This window comes from Eriocheir sinensis, unplaced genomic scaffold (assembly GCF_024679095.1).
Source record: "Eriocheir sinensis breed Jianghai 21 unplaced genomic scaffold, ASM2467909v1 Scaffold420, whole genome shotgun sequence".
In the NCBI taxonomy this organism is placed as follows: Eukaryota; Metazoa; Arthropoda; class Malacostraca; order Decapoda; family Varunidae; genus Eriocheir; species Eriocheir sinensis.
The window spans coordinates 237,501-257,500 of NW_026111744.1; the positions used below are offsets into that span (position 1 = coordinate 237,501).

The following is a 20,000-nucleotide window of genomic DNA, read 5'->3' on the forward strand; positions in this document are numbered from 1 at the left end:
TCTCTCTCTCTCTCTCTCTCTCTCTCTCTCTCTCTCTCTCTCTCTCTCTCTCTCTCTCTCTCTCTCTCGATGCAGCTACAAATGGGATTGAAGAGAGAGAGAGAGAGAGAGAGAGAGAGAGAGAGAGTGAGTGTGTCTGTGTTTGCTAAAAAAAAAAAAGTCGACAAACAGAGTTACGTGCATTCTTCTTCCTCCTCCTCCTCCTCCTCCTCCTCCTCACGTCTCATGTTTCACTCGGTCTTGCCCTCCTCCTCCTGTTCCTCTTCCTCCTCCCCCTCCTCTTCCTCATGTCTCGCTCACTCGTATCCTCCTCCTCCTCCTCCTCCTCACATCTCACTCTCCACCACCTCCTCCTAAAGTTCTGATGTTATTATATTCTTAATCCTCCTCCTCCTCTCCTCTCCTCCTCTCTCCTCCTCTCTCTCTCTCTCTTCTCCTCCTCCTCCTCTCTCTCTCTCTCTCTCTCTCTCTCTCTCTCTCTCTCTCTCTCTCTCTCTCTCTCTCTCTCTCTCTCTCTCTCTCTCTCTCTCTCTCTCTCTCTCTCGCTCTCTCTCTCTCTCTCTCTCTCTCTCTCTCTCTCTCTCTCTCTCTCTCTCTCTCTCTCTCTCTCTCTCTCTCTCTCTCTCTCTCTCTCTCTCTCTCTCTCTCTCTCTCTCTCTCTCTCTCTCTCTCTCTCTCTCTCTCTCTCTCTCTCTCTCTCTCTCTCTCTCTCTCTCTCTCTCTCTCTCTCTCTCTCTCTCTCTCTCTCTCTCTCTCTCTCTCTCTCTCTCTCTCTCTCTCTCTCTCTCTCTCTCTCTCTCTCTCTCTCCCCCTATAATTGAAGGTTTATATTTTTACGCGAGACTTTAGTGTGTGTGTGTGTGTGTGTGTGTGTGTGTGTGTGTGTGTGTGTGTGTGAAAATAATCATGGGCCACCTTGATTATAGGGCACAGTCTATACTTGGCAAATGTGTGTGTGTGTGTGTGTGTGTGTGTGTGTATGTCCGTCTCTCTCTCTCTCTCTCTCTCTCTCTCTCTCTCTCTCTCTCTCTCTCTCTCTCTCTCTCTCTCTCTCTCTCTCTCTCTCTCTCTCTCTCTCTCTCTCTCTCTCTCGTAATCAGATGTCATAGTTTTTTATCGTCATAAGAAAACAATTTTTATTTTGACCAGAGAGAGAGAGAGAGAGAGAGAGAGAGAGAGAGAGAGAGAGAGAGAGAGAGAGGTGGGAGGGACAGGTAATATATTTACATACAACTGCTTACTAATGAATGGCCCACACAGCTGAGGAGGAGGAGGAAGAGGAGGAGGAAGAGGAGGAGACAGAAGTTCTTACGGTTATTTACAACTTAAAGACGTGTTATGTTCTGGTGCCTCTCCGTAGGGAACACTTGGGTGGGCCTCTCTCTCTCTCTGTGTGTGTGTGTGTGTGTGTGTGTGTGTGTGTAAATCTATATATAGAGAGATGGTAAATACACACACACACACACACACACACACACACACACACACACACACACACACACACACACACTCACACACACACAGAGGACTTCTTTTATCAAACTTTACATTCAGTGAGTGTACTGGAGGTTAGAAATCCGGGAGCTAAATAAGGACAGAAGTGAGGCAGGGGAGGGAGGGAAGGAAGGGAGAGGAGAAGGGGGGCGGGGTCTGTGCAGTACTGAAAACACAGACACAGACTAGTAAATGGATACTCGACTACGAATATTACAGTAGATCTTATTTCCTTTTATCGTCTTATTTATTCTTCTGAAGTGTACCCAATGTGTGTGTGTGTGTGAGGGGGGGCTTACGCATATCTTACGCCCCCCAAAAAAGCGTACAGTAGAATAAATGATACGTAAGACAGAAACAGAAGTGTATATTAGCATGTGAAGGTTAAGAAGGAAAGACTGAAGCCCACATTCTAAAACATTTCGGAGCATACACACCCACATTTGATAAGGTTTTCGTAGAGATTGTGTTAGTATATTTCCATGGGTAGTTGTATGAGCCTAGTGATAGTTTGTCAAGGCTTGCGTAGAGGCTGTGTTAGTATGTCCATGGGTAGTTGTATGAGCCTAGTGATAGTTTGTCAAGGCTTTCGTAGAGGCTGTGTTAGTATGTCCATGGGTAGTTTTTTGAGCCTAATGATAGTTTGTCAAGGCTTTCGTAGAGGCTGTGTTAGTATGTCCATGGGTAGTTATATGAACCTAGTGATAGTTTGTCAAGGCTTTCGTAGAGGCTGTGTTAGTATGTCCATGGGTAGTTGTATGAGCCTAGTGATAGTTTGTCAAGGCTTTCGTAGAGGCTGTGTGAGTATGTCCATGGGTAGTTGTATGAACCTAGTGATAGTTTGTCAAGGCTTTCGTGGAGGCTGTGTTAGTATTTCCATGGGTAGTTGTATGAACCTAGTGATAGTTTGTCAAGGCTTTCGTAGAGGCTGTGTGAGTATGTCCATGGGTAGTTGTATGAACCTAGTGATAGTTTGTCAAGGCTTTCGTAGAGGCTGTGTGAGTATGTCCATGGGTAGTTGTATGAACCTAGTGATAGTTTGTCAAGGCTTTCGTAGAGGCTGTGTGAGTATGTCCATGGGTAGTTGTATGAGCTTAGTGATAGTTTGACAAGGCTTTCGTAGAGGCTGTGTTAGTATGTCCATGGGTAGTTGTATGAGCTTAGTGATAGTTTGTCAAGGCTTTCGTAGAGGCTGTGTGAGTATGTCCATGGGTAGTTGTATGAGCCTAATGATAGTTTGTCAAGGCTTTCGTAGAGGCTGTGTTAGTATGTCCATGGGTAGTTGTATGAGCCTAGTGATAGTTTGTCAAGGCTTTCGTAGAGGCTGTGTAAGTATGTCCATGGGTAGTTGTATGAACCTAGTGATAGTTTGTCAAGGCTTTCGTGGAGGCTGTGTTAGTATTTCCATGGGTAGTTGTATGAACCTAGTGATAGTTTGTCAAGGCTTTCGTAGAGGCTGTGTTAGTATGTCCATGGGTAGTTGTATGAACCTAGTGATAGTTTGTCAAGGCTTTCGTAGAGGCTGTGTTAGTATGTCCATGGGTAGTTGTATGAGCCTAGTGATAGTTTGTCAAGGCTTTCGTAGAGGCTGTGTAAGTATGTCCATGGGTAGTTGTATGAGCCTAGTGATAGTTTGTCAAGGCTTTCGTAGAGGCTGTGTTAGTATGTCTATGGGTAGTTGTATGAGCCTAATGATAGTTTGTCAAGGCTTTCGTAGAGGCTGTGTGAGTATGTCCATGGGTAGTTGTATGAGCCTAGTGATAGTTTGATAAGGCTTTCGTAGAGGCTGTGTAAGTATGTCCATGGGTAGTTGTATGAGCCTAGTGATAGTTTGTCAAGGCTTTCGTAGAGGCTGTGTAAGTATGTCCATGGGTAGTTGTATGAGCCTAGTGATAGTTTGTCAAGGCTTTCGTAGAGGCTGTGTGAGTATGTCCATGGGTAGTTGTATGAGCTTAGTGATAGTTTGACAAGGCTTCTACACCGTGAACGTAAAAATATACTCATAATAACCGGTCTAATTTAATTCATGGCCTTGTAGGTATTTATTATGAGGGCGAGATCGTCTGAGAATATGCCGCTAAGGTTCTCACAGTAGTAATGGCACTGAAAATGATACAGCCGGAGATTACTCGTGACGAAATGTGAAAGTGAAGTGATGGGCGGAACAGCGAAACAAAGAGGTGTGGCGGACGCGGAATATGAAGTGTGCGTGACGTGTCCGGAATATAAAATGTAGAAAAAAAAATAGTGAAATACAAGAACATAAGGAGTCCGCAAGAGGCTGGTGTGGATCTGGATTATAAGGCGCATTTGCAGAACTCGTGCGAAATGATCATCAGGATAAAAAAAAAGTCTACATGAAGATCCCAGCAACTTCTATGAGAGGCTTTTCACTTTCAGCTCTCATTACGACTACTTTCCAAGGCCACAGAGAGGATTACCAGGTTTTTCATGGGTACTTTCCCCGTTCATGGTGCAGAAGTCGTGTAAAACCTTCACCAGGATCCAAAAACTCCATGAAAATCCCAGGAACTTTTACGAGAGGCTTTTCAGCTCTCATTACGACTATTTCCCAAGGCCACAGAGAGGATTACCAGGTTTTTCATGGGAGTTTTCCCCGTTCATGGTGCAGAAGTCGTGTAAAACCATCATCAGGATAAAAAAATAGTCCACGAAAATCCCAGCAACTTCTACGAGTCTTTTCAGCTCTCATTACAACTACTTTCCAAGGCCACAGAGAGGATTAACAGATTTTTCATGGGTACTTTCCCCGTTCATGGTGCAGAAGTCGTGTAAAACCTTCACCAGCATCACGAAACAGCCCATGAAAATCCAAGCAACTTCTACGAGAGGCTTTTCAAACAGGCGAACTAAGGTGCCGATACGTTTAGGAATACGGGCTGTAGACTTTATATTATTTTTCATGTATTTTATTGTACTCATTGTAACGTTTAATAGCCTCCGTGGTGTAGTGGTTGGCAAGCTTAGCTACGAGTCCGCTTGCCTGGGCTCAAATCCCGGCTCGTTCATCCTCCCTTTCGGGTTGTGGATAAATCGGTGCCTGGGGAAACCTAGACGGTGGCCACCTGGGTATCACACCTGTCTTGTGCCCCGGGGTAATTTTTTTTTTTTTACACCAAAGGAAACGGCTCAAGGTCAACAAAAAGTGAAAAAAAAAAGGCCGCTACTCGCCGCTCCCATAATAGACAAAAGTAGAGTAGGCAAAAGAGAGGTCAATTTCGGGTAGAGAGGTTTAACTCACTCTTACACTCCTCCTCCTCCTCTTCCTCCTCATGTCTCACTCACTCTCCTCCTCCAGTGTGACGGAGATGAACGCCGAGGCCACGCGCAGCTATAGCGTCAACCCCAAGATTCACCTTTATATGGGTTAACGTTTGCTAGTTTACTTTTATGCTTTATCACGAATACCTACCACTATTTTTCGCACACTTTTATTTTATATTAATAGGGTCCTGGTGGTAAGATAACCGGGTAGGGCACGTAGCAGTGGGTTTCAGCTGGATAAATTCAGATCCAACATTAGCAAGAATAACTGGCTTACTAACAGAGCGGTGGATGAGTGTAACAGGCTTGAAGGATACATAGGAAAATAGATAAATTCATGGATAGTGATGTTGGATGGGGTTCGGTTCATAGGATCTGCCTTGCATAGGTCTCGTAGAAATTGTTGGGACTGTTTTGTGTTCCTCGTGAGAGTTTTACACGACTTCTGCACATTCAACGGGAAAAAAACACCCCCCAAAAAAACCGGTTAATCCTCTCTGTGGCCTCGGGAAACACTCATATTAGGAACCCGATATGCTTAACACTATGGGCATTTGTGGCAAACCGTTGATGAAATACCAGACGAGAAAAAAAAAGGTAAAAATATACGTGAAAGTTTGACATGAAATTAATAGAAGCGGCAAATCAAACATTACTTACTTTGTCCTCGGTGCCAATTCAAGGGTCAAGGGGTGCTGTGACAAGGGGGTGGGGGGGAAAGGTCAGGTCAAGGTAGGGCAGGGTACGAAAGGGCCGCCACCAGGGTCAGGGTCGGGGTTCAGCAGGCGAGATGACGTCCACACGCTGCGACGTCGGGAGCTGTACTGAGGAAAGGAGGACGACGAGACAGGATGATAATGCAGCTGTGTCCCTCCCCGCCTGCCTGTCTTACCGCACCTCCCTCCCCCCTCCCTTACCTTCCACCTTTACCTCCATCCCTCCAAGGCTCTTTACCTGCCTCCCTCTCCTTCAAGTGTCTGTCCCTCCCTCTTTCTCCCTCTCTCCCTCTCCCTTCCTCCCCCTTGTCTTGAGAGGGAGGCAGGAATGACACTCTTCCTCTCCTTCCTTCCCTCCCTCCCTTGCCTTTCCTCCCTTCCCTCCCTCTCCCTCCTTTTTTTCCTTTCTCCCTTCTCCTCCCCTCCTCTCCTTCCCTCCCTCCCTGTCTGTTATACACATAATGAGACACAATTCTATAAGGAGGTCACAGTAGGCCTATAAACCAACACAGTTATTTAGTCAACGTCTCCTCATTAATAAATATTTCCAACCTCCGATATGGACTTGGGGAAGAGGCGTAGGAGAGAGAGAGAGAGAGAGAGAATAAGAGGAAAAAAGTATATATATATATATATATATATATATATATATATATATATATATATATATATATATATATATATATATATATATAATGGTTGTCTTTTATATAATGGGGCGATGGATTGAAAAATCAGCGTTTTTCGGTGGGACTCAAACCTAGGTCCACGGACTCACCACGCCCGCGCGCTGACCACTCGGCCAGGATTATATAAAGAAATGAAAAGAGAGAAAGATAAACGGCCAAAGCTCAGCCTTATCACCAGTGAATTTCAACCATTTCCTAAATAAATAAATAAAAAAATTCTCTCTCTCTCTCTCTCTCTCTCTCTCTCTCTCTCTCTATCTATCTATCTACTATCTATCTGTGATGGCTCATGTTTAACTTCTTACGGGCTATAGAATATCGATATGGCAACAGATTATTGTTATTATTATTATTATTATTATTATTATTATTATTATTATTATTATTATTATTATTATTATTATTATTGTTGTTGTCATTATTATTATCATCATCGTCGTCGTCGTGTCTATATTAACTACATACACTGCTTACCTTATCCTCCTCATCCACTCAACTATTCGTGAACAAGTTTTTGGCGTCACCTTTCCTGAACCTGAACTCCTCCAATTTATAGCCATCGGTACGCGTCCTAACTCTAGCACCGGTTTTCAGCATATGTTCTTCATGTAAACCACCCTTATGAATTCCCTTAACCTGTTCTACGGCACAATTCTATCACCTCGCAGTCTACGGCTCAAATCTTTTCTAATTGGATCATTAAATTTTTAGTGGTAGTAGTAGTAGTAGTAGTAGTAGTAGTGGTTGTAGTAGTAGCAGTAGTAGTAGTGGTAGTAGTAGTAGCAGCAGCCTAGTAGTAGTAGTAGTAGTAGTGGTAGTAGTAGTAGTAGTAGTGGTAGTAGTGGATGTAGTAGTAGTAGTAGTGGTTGTAATAGTAGTGGTAGTAGTAGTAGTAGTAACAGTAGTAGTAGTGCCGTAGTAATAGTAGTTGTAGTTGCATAGGCGTGGTTTCTGGTTACAAGAGTCTTAGGTCGGAGAGAACCAACACGTAACGCCCAAATTCCTTTCGCTGCTGGAATGGCCAAGAAGTGTATTATATTTAACATGTTCATGGGTTGGGGGGGTATTTTTTCACTACATATAAGACGTTACCTTTGTCGAGGTTGTGTTGCGTCATGTCGTAACTTTTTTATTTTGTATAGTGTTGCAGCCACTGTGAAATTACGTTCATTATGTACCATCATTTGTGTGGGTGTCATTATTACGAGGATACATGCTCTCTCTCTCTCTCTCTCTCTCTCTCTCTCTCTCTCTAGTTGTAAAAGTAGTAGTAGTAGTAGTAGTAGTAGTAGTAGCATCAGCAGCAATAGTCGCAGTAGTAGCAGCAGCAGTAATAGCAGAGCAGATAGTCGGCCATGCAGGGGATGCTCTAGGGCCGTGGTTCCCAAACTGGGGGGTACACCACCCTGGGGGGCGTGAGCTGGATACTTGGGGGTCGTGATTCCGCGTGCCAAAAATTAGTTTTGCAAGAAATAAATACACACACACACACACACACACACACACACACACACACACACACACACACACACACACACACACACACACAGAAATATATATATATATATATATATATATATATATATATATATATATATATATATATATATATATATATATATAAAGGCTGGGGTCGTGAGGATTTTTTAGGAGTTAAAGTGGGGCATCATGTAAAAAAAAATTGTGAAGTACTTCTCTAGGCCTACATAGACACGTTTGAGGCATGTCGCGCTATCTGGCTATCTGTTACGAGGCAGCCTGAGTGATGGTCTCTGTGTTAGGCCTGACTTTAAATGGGTCACCGGGAAAGAGGTCAAAGGGCTGTGGTAGAGACGGGAGATAAGGAGGAGGAGGAGGAGGAGGAGGAGGAGGACGACGACGAGGCGGCAGCGGTGGCAGCAGATGAAAAGAAGGAAAGGAGGAGGAGGAGAAATGTCTGTATGTGTGTGTGTGTGTGTGTGTGTGTGTGTGTGTGTGTGTGTGTGTGTGTGTGTGTGTGTGTGAAATTCACCACGGCCTGATCACGTGTTGGACTCGTAATCGCCAGCAGTTCCCCTTCCGAGTCCCGACGTGAGCAAGTGCTCTTTATCGTCGATCTGTGGGTACTGCCAAGACGTCACACACCACACACCCCATCCCCTTGCTCAAGGGGGGACAGTAACCACTCCTTGTCAACGGAAAGAATCCGGCCTGAGCGGGCTCGAACCACCGTGAAGCATGGCAGCGCAGCGCTCTAACCAGTTGCGCCACGGAGGTGTGTGTGTGTGTGTGTGTGTGTGTGTGTGTGTGTGTGTGTGTGTGTAAAATTTATATTTATATATATATATATATATATATATATATATATATATATATATATATATATATATATATATATATATTCACACACACACACACACACACACACACACACACACACACACACACACACACACACACACACACACATACACACACAGCTATGTAAAATATGACAGTCGGTGTGTTAGCCCCGAAAGGATTTATAATATAGACTTTAATCTCCGCACTGCATTGTTCATCTTCAATCTGAGTGTCTTGCCCTATCATTCCGTAGCATGCAATTCACGCCGGCCATGTACAAGAACGGCTGTGTGGCTGCGTCAGCCACGAAAGGTTTCAGAATTTAGACCTCAATCCTCGACACTGCATTGCTCATCTTAATCTGAGCGTCAGTAGCACGCAATGCAGTACACGCCAGCTTCGTAAAAGATGACTAGCGCAGACCAACGCCCCAAGAGAAAGCAGTCCTATAACACGTTTCAAGGCGGCTAAGGTCAGCAGGAGACGAGGGAGAAGAGCGGGGAATGCATTGTTGGGTGACAGCTCCCTATAATGGGCTGTCTTAGGCCTTCCCGTCCCACCTAATGGATGTCCGTGGTGGCTTGTGTGGCGGGACAAGGACAGGTTTTACAGGAGAGAGAGAGAGAGAGAGAGAGAGAGAGAGAGAGAGAGAGAGAGAGAGAGAGAGAGAGAGAGAGAGAGAGAGAGAGAGAGAGAACATTAACACAACTACATCAAGATTCCATTTTATATTTAGGCTTACTAGAATGCATAGTACCATCCTCATTATTATTATTATTATTATTATTATTATTATTATTATTATTATTATTATTATTATTATTATTATTATTATTATTATTATCATTATTATTGTTTTTGTTGTAGTTTCAAAGGTTATTATTGAATCTTTCCATTTGGTTCTCAGTTTTATTTTAGCGCGCGCGCGCGCGCGTTTGTGTGTGTGTGTGTGTGTGTGTGTGTGTGTAATTCACCACGGCTTATCACGAGCTGAACTCGTCATCGCCAGCAAGTGCCCTCCCGATTAGAGCAAGCTCCTTATAGTAGATCTCTGCCAGGACCTTCACCTACCACACAGCCCATCCCGCTGCTTCAAGGGGGGACAGTAACCGCTCCTTGGCAGATGAAAATTCTCGCCCTGAGCGGGCCTCGAACCTCCACCTTCCAGGCCGGAACCTGGCAGCGCAGAGTTTTAACCACTGTCTATCTTTCTGTATTTATCTATCTATATATCCTCGTTTATCTACATCAGTATCCGTGTTTATCTGTCTATATATCTACCTATCTGTATCCATAAAATATCTACCTCTATTGTGTTTCGTTCTCTTACTCTCTCCTATATGAAAGTGGAAGTAAGTGGATTAATAGACAAATTGATGCATTGTCCTATTATCGCAGATTCTCTCTCTCTCTCTCTCTCTCTCTCTCTCTCTCTCCACACTTTCCCCACTGTGTATTATTATAAGCTGTTACCAACCACTTGTACAGTAATTAAGGTCTGAGTATATACATAACTCACACTTTTACTTTTTTTTTCTTTCTATATCCATTGACAGTCGCTACTACTGCTACTACTACTACTACTACTAGGAGTTGGTTAGTAGGCTATATGATTTAATCCTCCTGTTTCCTGCCATTTAATAACTTAGCATTACCGTGTCAGCCCTAAAGACGAATTAAATGAGCCTTCATATATATATTCCTTGTGTTCTAAAGCCAATTCCCTCCTGTATCTGTAGTCTATATGGTTTTATGGTTTAATTCTCTTGTTTCCTGCCATTTAATAACTTAGCATTACCGTGTCAACCCTAAAGACGAATTAAATGAGCCTTCTTATATATATTCCTTGTGTTCTAAAGCCAATTCCCTCCTGTATCTGTAGTCTATATGATTTAATTCTCTTGTTTCCTGCCATTTAATAACTTAGCATTACCGTGTCAACCTTAAAGACGAATTAAACAAGCCTTGTGTTCTAAAGCCAATTCCCTCCTGTATCTGTAGTCTATATGATTCAATTCTCTTGTTTCCTGCCATTTAATAACTTAGCATTACCGTGTCAACCCTAAAGACGAATTAAACGAGCCTTGTGTTCTAAACCCAATGCCCTCCTGTACCTATGACATCACTACACCCCATGACGTTTATCACCCGTGGCTCCCTCTTGACAGCTGTTCGCCGGGTCAGCTGATCTCCGCCCGGCTGCCTCATCCTCGTGTCTCTTCGTCAGCCGGGTAATATATCGCTCACTTATCCTCGTGTGCGCCGTTATATACGTGTGTAGTGTGCGGGCAGCGAGGCGAAGGCCCTGGGCAGCGTTAGGGAGGCCGAGGCACTTGGGGCGAGAGGTGAGAATAAGTAAAACGAGGGAAGAATTCAAGTCTGTTAGGGAGGCTGTGTTAGGAGCCTTGTAGATAGCTTGGTGGTGCTGTGTTAGGAGCACTGTGGATAGGTTGGTGGTGGTGTGTTAATGATGCAGTCAGTGTTATGGAGGCTGTGTTAGGAGCACTGGGTAGCTTGGTGATGGTGTGTTAGGGAGGCTGTGTTAGGAGCACTGTGGATAAGTTGGTGGTGGTGTGTTAAGGTTGCAGTGTTCGGGAGGCTGTGTTAGGAGCGCTGTGGATAGGTTGGTGGTGGTGTGTTAAGGTTGCAGTGTTCGGGAGGCTGTGTTAGGAGCACTGTGGATAGGTTGGTGGTGGTGTGTTAAGGTTGCAGTGTTAGGGAGGCTGTGTTAGGAGCACTGTGGATAGGTTGGTGGTGGTGTGTTAAGGTTGCAGTGTTAGGAGCACTGTGGGTAGCTTGGTGATGGTGTGTTAAGGAGCCTGTTACCTTGGCAGCACAGAAGTGTACTGTATAAATTCCCAGTATGACAAGAGACCCGAGTGTGCAGGAGTGATGCTGTGGTGCTCACCCCCAACCACAGTCTGAGTCCGTTTTGTTGTTTGTTAAGTAGGTTTAAACATTCATATTTACCTACTTTAAAATTCTTTTATTAATGTGCCCATATCAGTATTATTTCAGAAGTCTGTGTCTCCCTGTGAAGGACACCTTGGTGCCATATGGAGTAATACTTTGTGAATGTACAACTCACTGCCGTATTGCTTTGGCATTGCAAATCACCTATTCTTGAGATATTGGTTCCTTAAAATATGATCTGGGGGAGATATATCATGGGATTTATTTGCATTTATTGCATGTTGGCAGCAGGGCACAGGTCAAGAATATTTGGGTTGTACTTAGGTGAGTTAGATTAGGTTAGGCTATGTTCACTTAGATTTGTTTATGATAAATATGCACCCTTCACACTGGGCCACTGGTTGTCGCTGGTCGATGGGTGTATTTCTGAATTTTACCACCTTACCTTTTTTTTACCTTACAAAGTGCTCTTTTGTTGTCATATACAGTCATACCTCGGTTTCCGAGTTTGATTCGTTTCGGAATTTTCTCGTGAATCAAAACACTCATAAACCCCCAAAAATTTCCTCATTTAAATTAATGGGAATCCCATTAATGCATCCCATATCACAAAAAAACATTAACACAAAAAACATTTTACATGTTAGTTTATACAGACTAAATGTAATTTTATTTACAAATAGCAATGATAAATAATATATATATATATATATATATATATATATATATATATATATATATATATATATATATATATATATATATATATTTTTATATATATATACGTATATATATATATTATTATTACGTCTTGGCCTATTGCGTCGGTAGGCTTCTTCCCGGTGGACCCTGATAGTCGGTCTAAGGCTTCTTCCCGGTGGGGCCTGATGGTTGGCCCAGCCTGTTCTGGTGCAGGCGAGTGTTTATAGTGGCGCCATCTTGCACTGGCTCATGCTGCACTCCCGGAGCTCATCTTTGATCCTAGAATCTAGAGTCTGGGTTGATAGGTGGTCTTCTGGACAGCATGTGAGTAGTTTTAAGCCAATCGGCGGCGGCTGAAAAATCCCAGCTTGGTGGCACCGGGCGGGGATTGAACTCACATCCTCCTGAATGCGGGGCCGTCTCGCTATCCATTCAGCCACCGCCTCCCCAGATATACAGCAAAATAGTTTAATAATATAGATATAAATGATATAAATAATATACCATAATGTAATACAGTAGTATATAAGTAATGTAATAATAATATAGTCCTGAAAGCACTAAGATCCCACACTAGAGCACAGACATACGTGGACGGACACAAGCGTGCAGGTGCTAGTACCTCTGTGAGTGAACAACGTGGACGCCACTATAAACACTTGCCTGCGCCATGACGGGCTGGGGCCGAACACCATCCAGGCCCCTCAAACAACCCTACCGATAAATAAACAATACTCAGCCATGCTCCCTTGAAGTTAATTGGCCAGTGTATGCCTTGTGTTAACTTTGAGATGTCTGCTAGACATCTCACCTCTTCTCATCTTTCAGTGAATTTCATCCACAAGATGGGGGTCCTTTGACCTCGGCACCCATCAAGGGCATCAGAAAGGCCCGGAAGTTAATTTTTTTGGGGGGTGTTTCACATAAACTGTATAAAAGTTATGTTTTTTATTACAAAATCATAGAAGTGAAGACCCCTAGGGATGGAAAACTGTCTATAAAAATGTGCTTTCAGTGATCCTACTTCAGTACTCCGTACTCACTCTACCAATGGTTATATAGTCTTACACTTAACATCAAAGGACAGTTAAGGGTATGTACTTTACACTGATACTTCATTCAGTCACGTGAGTTAAGTAGGAGTGAAGGTATGAAAGGTTAAAGTGAGGTATGTTTTTGCCTGAATATGCCCCCCACATGGGAGGACAGGCACGGCAAACAAGCCCGAGCTTTAAGGGTTAAAGGAAAAATCAACACAGAAAGACCTCATTTTTTTATGCAAAGGTCTCATTACGAAGGAAGAATATATAACTTTACTGTGTACACATATAACTATTTGGGTTTAAGTTAGGTTAGGTAAAGGGCATCTTCAAACACATGACAGGCAGCAACTTAAAGTAAAAACTAATAAATACCTCACATTGTTAGGTAATAAGTCTCATTATGGAGGAAGCATGTATAAATTTACTAAGTGCAGAAATAAAATAATGAGGGTATAGCTCAGTAAGGTTAAGGGTATCTTCAAACAGGGCAGGCAGCAATTTGTATGAAAGACCATCAGGAAAGAGCTCATTTTTAGGTGTCATTATGAAGGAATCGCATACATATATGCTCACTACCGTAAGTACAGAATTATGACTTGACTGTTTGTTTTACAGGAAGAGGCGGTTGCAGCCATGAGTGGCGGCCTGGCACGGATGGGCTGGCAAGGGGGCGGCTGAGGAGGCCCTGAAGAAGCTGGCAGTGTCTGTCTGTGTGGGTGTGTCTCTCTAGAACGCCGGTAAGCTTAACATTTTTAATATCACCAACAGCAAGACTTTATTTTTAATTTTGAGGAATCATTAACCCGGTAGCTGCAGGGATCATGTTTCTTAAAGGCCCCTCTAAACGAGAAGAATAAGAAAAAATTATCACTCACTCAAACAGTTTCATAATATATATCAAAGCATTTGTGATCAGTTTATGCATCATCTATTTTGGGGGGTTTATATCATGGCAAAAATTTGGCCTGTCGCTGCTACACAGTAAAGCCACAAATTTGGCCCGTTGCTGGTACACGGTAAAGCCACAAATTTGGCCTGTCGCTGGTACACGGTAAAGTCACAAATTTGGCCCGTCGCTGGTACACGGTAAAGTCACAAATTTGGCCCGTCGCTGGTACACGGTAAAGTCACAAATTTGGCCCGTCGCTGGTACACGGTAAAGTCACAAATTTGGCCCGTCGCTGGTACCGGGTTAAGCTTGACTTCATCATTGCCTCCTCTGTCTCACTTCTCCACCTTCCCCTGTGGACATGGCCGCTCTACATTGATCTTTATTCCTACACTAGTCACTTCTGCTCTCCCTCCCACACTCTCATTCATTACAGTTTCAATGTGCTGCTTCCATACCTCTCTTTTCTCCTCATTCCCTCTCACAAACACCCCATCTCTCCTCTTCATGCTACAAATGTCACTCTTTCCTTCCCTCATTTCTCTTTTAACTTCTTTCCTTCCAAAATCGTCATCCACTCTTTCTTTACTTTTCCCAACCAGCCTTTTTACCAACATCTTACTTTCCTTGTACTTTTTCTCCCTCTCGCCTCCTCCATCATATTTCTCTGTAGCATTTTCTTTAAGTTCCTTCTTTTCTCCTCAGCTGCCTCCTTTATCTCATCCGTCCACCATGCACTCCCTTTCTTTCCTTTTCCACATGACCTATTCCCAACTACTTCCTGAGTTGTCCTGATCTTTACCTTTAGTGAGGTGCCAGTCTTGTGACATCGGCGATCCTGGACCTCCATCTCTCCCTGGGGGGTTCATGATGCAGTGGTTAGCACACTCGGCTCACAACCGAGAGGCCGGGTTCGATTCCCGGGCGGAGTGGAAAAATATGGGCGGGTTTTCCAATACCCTACACCCCTGTCCACCCAGCAGTGAATGGGTACCAGGTATTAATCGGGGGTTGTGTCCCGTCTCCTGGGATCTGTTCCCTTCTCCTAGAATTCCTTCCCCTGCTGCCTCTTTCCGGCATATGACCACAGATGTTGCGCCGACTAAACAAAACTTTCCAAGCAAGCAGTCACTTTCTTGTCCTCTCCTTTTCAGCACTTGACCCAGAAACTTCATTTGTCACCTCCTTATACTTTTTATCAATTGCCTACCTACTGGTGCTCTTTGCAGGACTTCCTGGTTTGTTACTCTATCTGTTCAGGGAATTCTCAACATTCTCCTTAAAAACCACATTTCTGCTGCTTCTATCTTTTCCTTTGTATTTGTTTTAATTGTCCATGTTTCCCAACCATATGTAGTAAAGTTGACAATACAAAACATTTTAGTAACTTTAGTAACACTTTTTATTTTCCCCGAGATGTGTCGCGGCTTTGTCTGCTGCAGGCTAGACGAAAAGTTTTGTCCCTCACGCCCCTTTTCCTCCCAAGGCCTCGTTTGTACCGTGGGTAATAGATTTTTTTTTTTTTTTAATAAAACCATTGTTTTTATATTGCCATTTTTTTAATCTGCAGTAAATCACAATTGTCACCTTTCTGCCAAAGTATGAGTCAAATTTAATATGAAAAATGGTGTTTTAAATATTCAGGAATTCAGCCAGTTTGCTTTAGGTCTCTTCACTAACAGTTTGAATTTTTGTTTTGTTTTGGTAGAAAACTTACAGAAATAGCATTTTAAATATAACAAATATTTATTTATTACTTAATAAACATGCCTTTTTAGGCCTTAAAAATTATTAAGTAAAAAATCCTTTTAAGAGTCTCCAGAGATAAGGTCTAGAAGTCAGTGTTGTGTTATCAAATAACAGTCTCTGCATCAGTCTTTATTGAACAGCCTTACAAATGGAACACTTTGCAGAAAACTTTGTAACAATCTAATGAACAGTAAAGTCTTGGATTTGTTGAATTAACATTTAGTAATGCCCAGTGCATGGGAGAGGCAAGTGCTGGTGGCCAGGCAGCTCTACCGCCCCCGCCTTGCCGTGTGGTGACCAACCCCCTCCACTATCACCATCTAACATCACTATCTAACAACACAAAGTCAAACTCATTCACCCTGCTGGTTGCATCATCAACGTCCTCCTCTGCCTCATCGTAGACAGGTATAGTGAAACCAGATTGGCGAGAGAGTTTTTGTGTTGTCTCCCGCGGGTCCTTTCCTCTCTGCCACACAGTCGCAACACCTGCCTCTTCCTCTCATGTGTAACCTATAGCTAACACATGAGAGGAAAAGATAGTGTTGGGACTGTGTGGCAGAACGGCAGGGAGGAAAGAACCCGTCAGAGCCGGTGGAAAAACAATATCGCCAATCTGGTTTCACTATAGTAGCGATGCGGTGGGTTGGAAAGAGTCATGAGGGGCGTAAGGAACAGTATTAGCCTGCCAACTCTGTCATATGTGTCGGAGATGTGGACATGGAATGCACCACAGCAATCAAGAATCCGTGCAGTGGAATTGTTATATAAGGGGTGCTTCTGGTGTTTCAGGATGGGATGGAGGAAGTAATGAAAGTGTGTATGAGAGGTTTGGTATGGGTGTGACAGCGAAGGGAGTGGATGAATGGGTGAGGACACGTGATGAGAATGTATGAGGGAAGGATTGAGGGAGGGGATGCCAGGGGAAGACCACCTGTGAACTGGATCAATAGGATGAATGAGTATTGGAACAAGAATGTTGGAAGTAACAGGATTGAGTGTGCTGAGGAGTGCCAGAACAGGGAGAGATGGACACACTTCTGCAGCGGCCACCTCCTGGAGGGAACATGGTGTCAGAGATATAGATAGTTAGTCTGATAATGAATTATGAAAAGAATGAGGTTTAAGACACTATAAAACTAAAATAAATGGGATTTGGTAACAATTAAAGCTTTTCCTATTGATTTAAGGATTGCATTTGGTGAATTAAAGTTTGGGGAGCTTTCTCCGATGCCAAATATGACTTTACTGTATAATGAATATCAGTTATTTCACTTTAGGAATGATCGTAATTTAGGCTCCTTTAAGATGAAATTGCTGATACAATGGGAACTGCTATTATATTAGTGTCTCTGCTTCCAGGTGTGTGGCGAGCTGTGGTCGGCGCCAGTCATCACGGAGCTGTAATGACCCACTCGCCCAGGTGGACAGAGACAGCAGCATGAGACAACGCTTCCTGTCAGTCCACCCTCAGGAGCTGTCTGTTCTGTTGGGGGTATTGACCCACTCGGCAAGGTGGAGAGAGACAGCAGTACAAAACAGCGCTGCCTGTCAGTCCACCCTCAGGAGCTGTCTGTTCTGTTGGGGGTATTGACCCACTCACCAAGGTGGAGAGAGACAGCAGTACAAAACAACGCTGCCTGTCAGTCCACCCTCAGGAGCTGTCTGTTCTGTTGGGGGTATTGACCCACTCACCAAGGTGGAGAGAGACAGCAGCATGAGACAACGCTGCCCATCGGTCCACCTTCAGGAGCTGCCTGTTCTGTTGTGGGAGAAGAGATGTTAGTCACCCCTGAAGAATTTTCCACTGAATTGAGACCAGGGTTGGCAATGATTAAATCAAATTGATTTAATCAAATGATTAAATCATTGATTTTTTACAAAAAAAAAATTCTTATTTTTTTGACTAAAAGTATTCCATGAGTTAAGTAATGTGCTCTAAATATGGTAAAGTAAAACAACCTAGTCATGTGCAATGATTCATTTATTCTTTTCAAGGTGTTACCCCCCCACCAAAAAAAAAAAGGAATCTTACATTATTATAATTTATAAGTAGGAACTGACAACTGAGATGAATTAATCCTTAAACTTAAAATAACCTATGGAGACTTTCAAGTCACTCAGTATATATATATATATATATATATATATATATATATATATATATATATATATATATATATATATATATATATATATATATATATATATATATATATATATATATATATATATATATCGTTGAAAGTGATGGCAAGTTCTGCATTTAATGACTTTCTTTAAGGTATTTTCTTTATACCTAATTAGTGTCCTAATTATATATATATATATATATATATATATATATATATATATATATATATATATATATATATATATATATATATATATATATATATTTTTATAAAAATAAATGAAAGTCCCAATCAGGGTTGGTGAGTTCTTGAGCTAATGTGCCTAGTTTTACTGCGTTTACTTTAGCATGTAACGCCTTACTTTGTGTGTTGCAGATGAAATAAACTTACGCACGCTCTGACTTCTTTACTTTAACACCAAAGGGTCAGGTTTTAACTGGAGGCTTCAAGAAGTATTATTGACTTAGTATAGTATTTTTGACTGATTATAAGCCTGTTTTTGCATACATTTTATTGTTTTATCAGCTATTATTAATTTTTTTTACCTGTAATATTCAATTTTATCACTAATTATGTTTATTTTTGGTGTCTCTAGCATGCACTCCTTACTACTGATGTAATGTGACTGTAGTTGCTGCGCCTGAGTCTGAGGTTTGCATTATCTTGCTCTGGTGACTGGCTGTCACATGGCGTGTCCAATTTTTTGGATCTTATGTGACAGCCTACACAGAGGAACAGTTGTCAGTAATAATAAACAGGCAGCAATGATGAACACATTGGACTTTGAGTTTCAGCTGTTTTGTTATACACTTCTTTGCAGAGGGCAGCGCCAGAGCTATTTGATAATTGTAATCAACAGCCTTATAAATTAAGAGAACAGCTGTCTGTGACATTATTACTGATTTCAAACAAAATCAACTATAAGTGACGGCATTTGTCGTTGCTGCCTGCATATTACTGGTTCTGACAACCATTTCCTGTGTGTAGGCTGTCATATTATTCACAAAATCAGACACGCCGTATGACAGCAGCTTGTCACAGCACAATGCTGCACACCTCAGACTCAGGCGCCAAGACTAGGAATTTTACCCTGGATTTGGCAAGCTATATATGAACACTATTAATGAACTATATGTATGGAAGCTGTAATAATAAATATAAAAACTATACTATTATGCTAACTAGGTTTAAAAGCTATACTTGTGCCTAAGCAAGAGTTATTTGATGAAATTCGCATTATTGGCTGATGTATTTTTGGAAACATTTGAGTCAATAGACTGCTAACAGCTGCCATCAAATAGATATATTGCATGCAAGAGCAAGGAGGATCTTGTGAGTGCGGGAGGCTGCAGACACAGGCAGCTCCATCACTGGGTTTTAATTAGTTAACTCACTTTAATTTTCTGACCCTGGACACCTTTATAGGGGAGCCAGGCAGCCCCCAGGGAAGCCACCATTACCATCATTATTATTATTATAGTAAAAGAAAATTCCTATCACTCAACCCCTTGTAGCTAATACTAATCTGTTATTACTAACACCTAATACTATCAACTCCATGTCTGGTTGGAGGCTCACCACTTAAGAACAGGCAGAGATTCTGAATACCTTTGAGGATGGAAGGGCTGTGGGAAGAGACGATCACCATATGCATCGACACTGTGGTGACATGAAAGAAGAGTGCTGCTGCTGCTGCTTCTGTTGATGAGAAGGAGGAGGAGGAGTGTTGAAACCTGTTCCTTGATGCTGGAGTGCCACGGGCCAGACGTCAGGATGGGCTGCCCGGCTGACTGACACTCAAGTCTGCAAAATTTGATTCATTTCACTTTGACATGCCAGGCAGAGATGGACTAAGGAGGGTGGAAGGGGCAGAGACAGACAGACATACATCCACAGAGTATAAAACACAAACAGAGACATACAGAAACACATGAGACAAGACAGCCGGACAGAGAAACAAAATTAATACAGACAACGGACAGACAGACAGACTAACAGATGATCAGAGCTGCACAGACAAACAATACAGATACACAGACATAGGCAAACAGACACACAGACAA

At 42.6% G+C, this 20,000-nt stretch overlaps 2 protein-coding genes and 1 long non-coding RNA gene across 7 annotated transcripts in view; 1 reads left to right on the forward strand and 2 right to left on the reverse strand.

Annotated features, from left to right (window-relative positions):
- Window positions 1-5,575, reverse strand: part of LOC126992216 (uncharacterized) — a 24,880-nt gene extending 19,305 nt beyond the window's left edge. Inside the window, exon 1 of the mRNA XM_050850877.1 lies at window positions 5,440-5,575. The gene's annotated coding sequence lies outside the window, so the exon portion shown is untranslated. The remainder of the gene's footprint in view (window positions 1-5,439) is intronic.
- The window catches only part of LOC126992217 (uncharacterized), a 41,586-nt gene extending 23,908 nt beyond the window's left edge, over window positions 1-17,678 (forward strand). For 2 of the 5 annotated variants that reach the window (XR_007746357.1, XR_007746356.1), the window contains 2 exons: window positions 13,780-13,901; window positions 17,165-17,678. This is a non-coding gene — a long non-coding RNA (uncharacterized LOC126992217). Of the gene's footprint in view, window positions 1-10,648; window positions 10,852-13,779; window positions 13,902-17,164 lie in introns of those variants that run through there. The other 3 variants (XR_007746354.1, XR_007746353.1, XR_007746355.1) reach the window with 3 other exon arrangements.
- A 532-nt stretch (window positions 17,679-18,210) lies between these two features.
- LOC126992214 (uncharacterized) overlaps window positions 18,211-20,000 on the reverse strand; it is a 110,558-nt gene continuing 108,768 nt past the window's right edge. Inside the window, exon 20 of the transcript XR_007746352.1 lies at window positions 18,211-19,740. The gene's annotated coding sequence lies outside the window, so the exon portion shown is untranslated. The remainder of the gene's footprint in view (window positions 19,741-20,000) is intronic.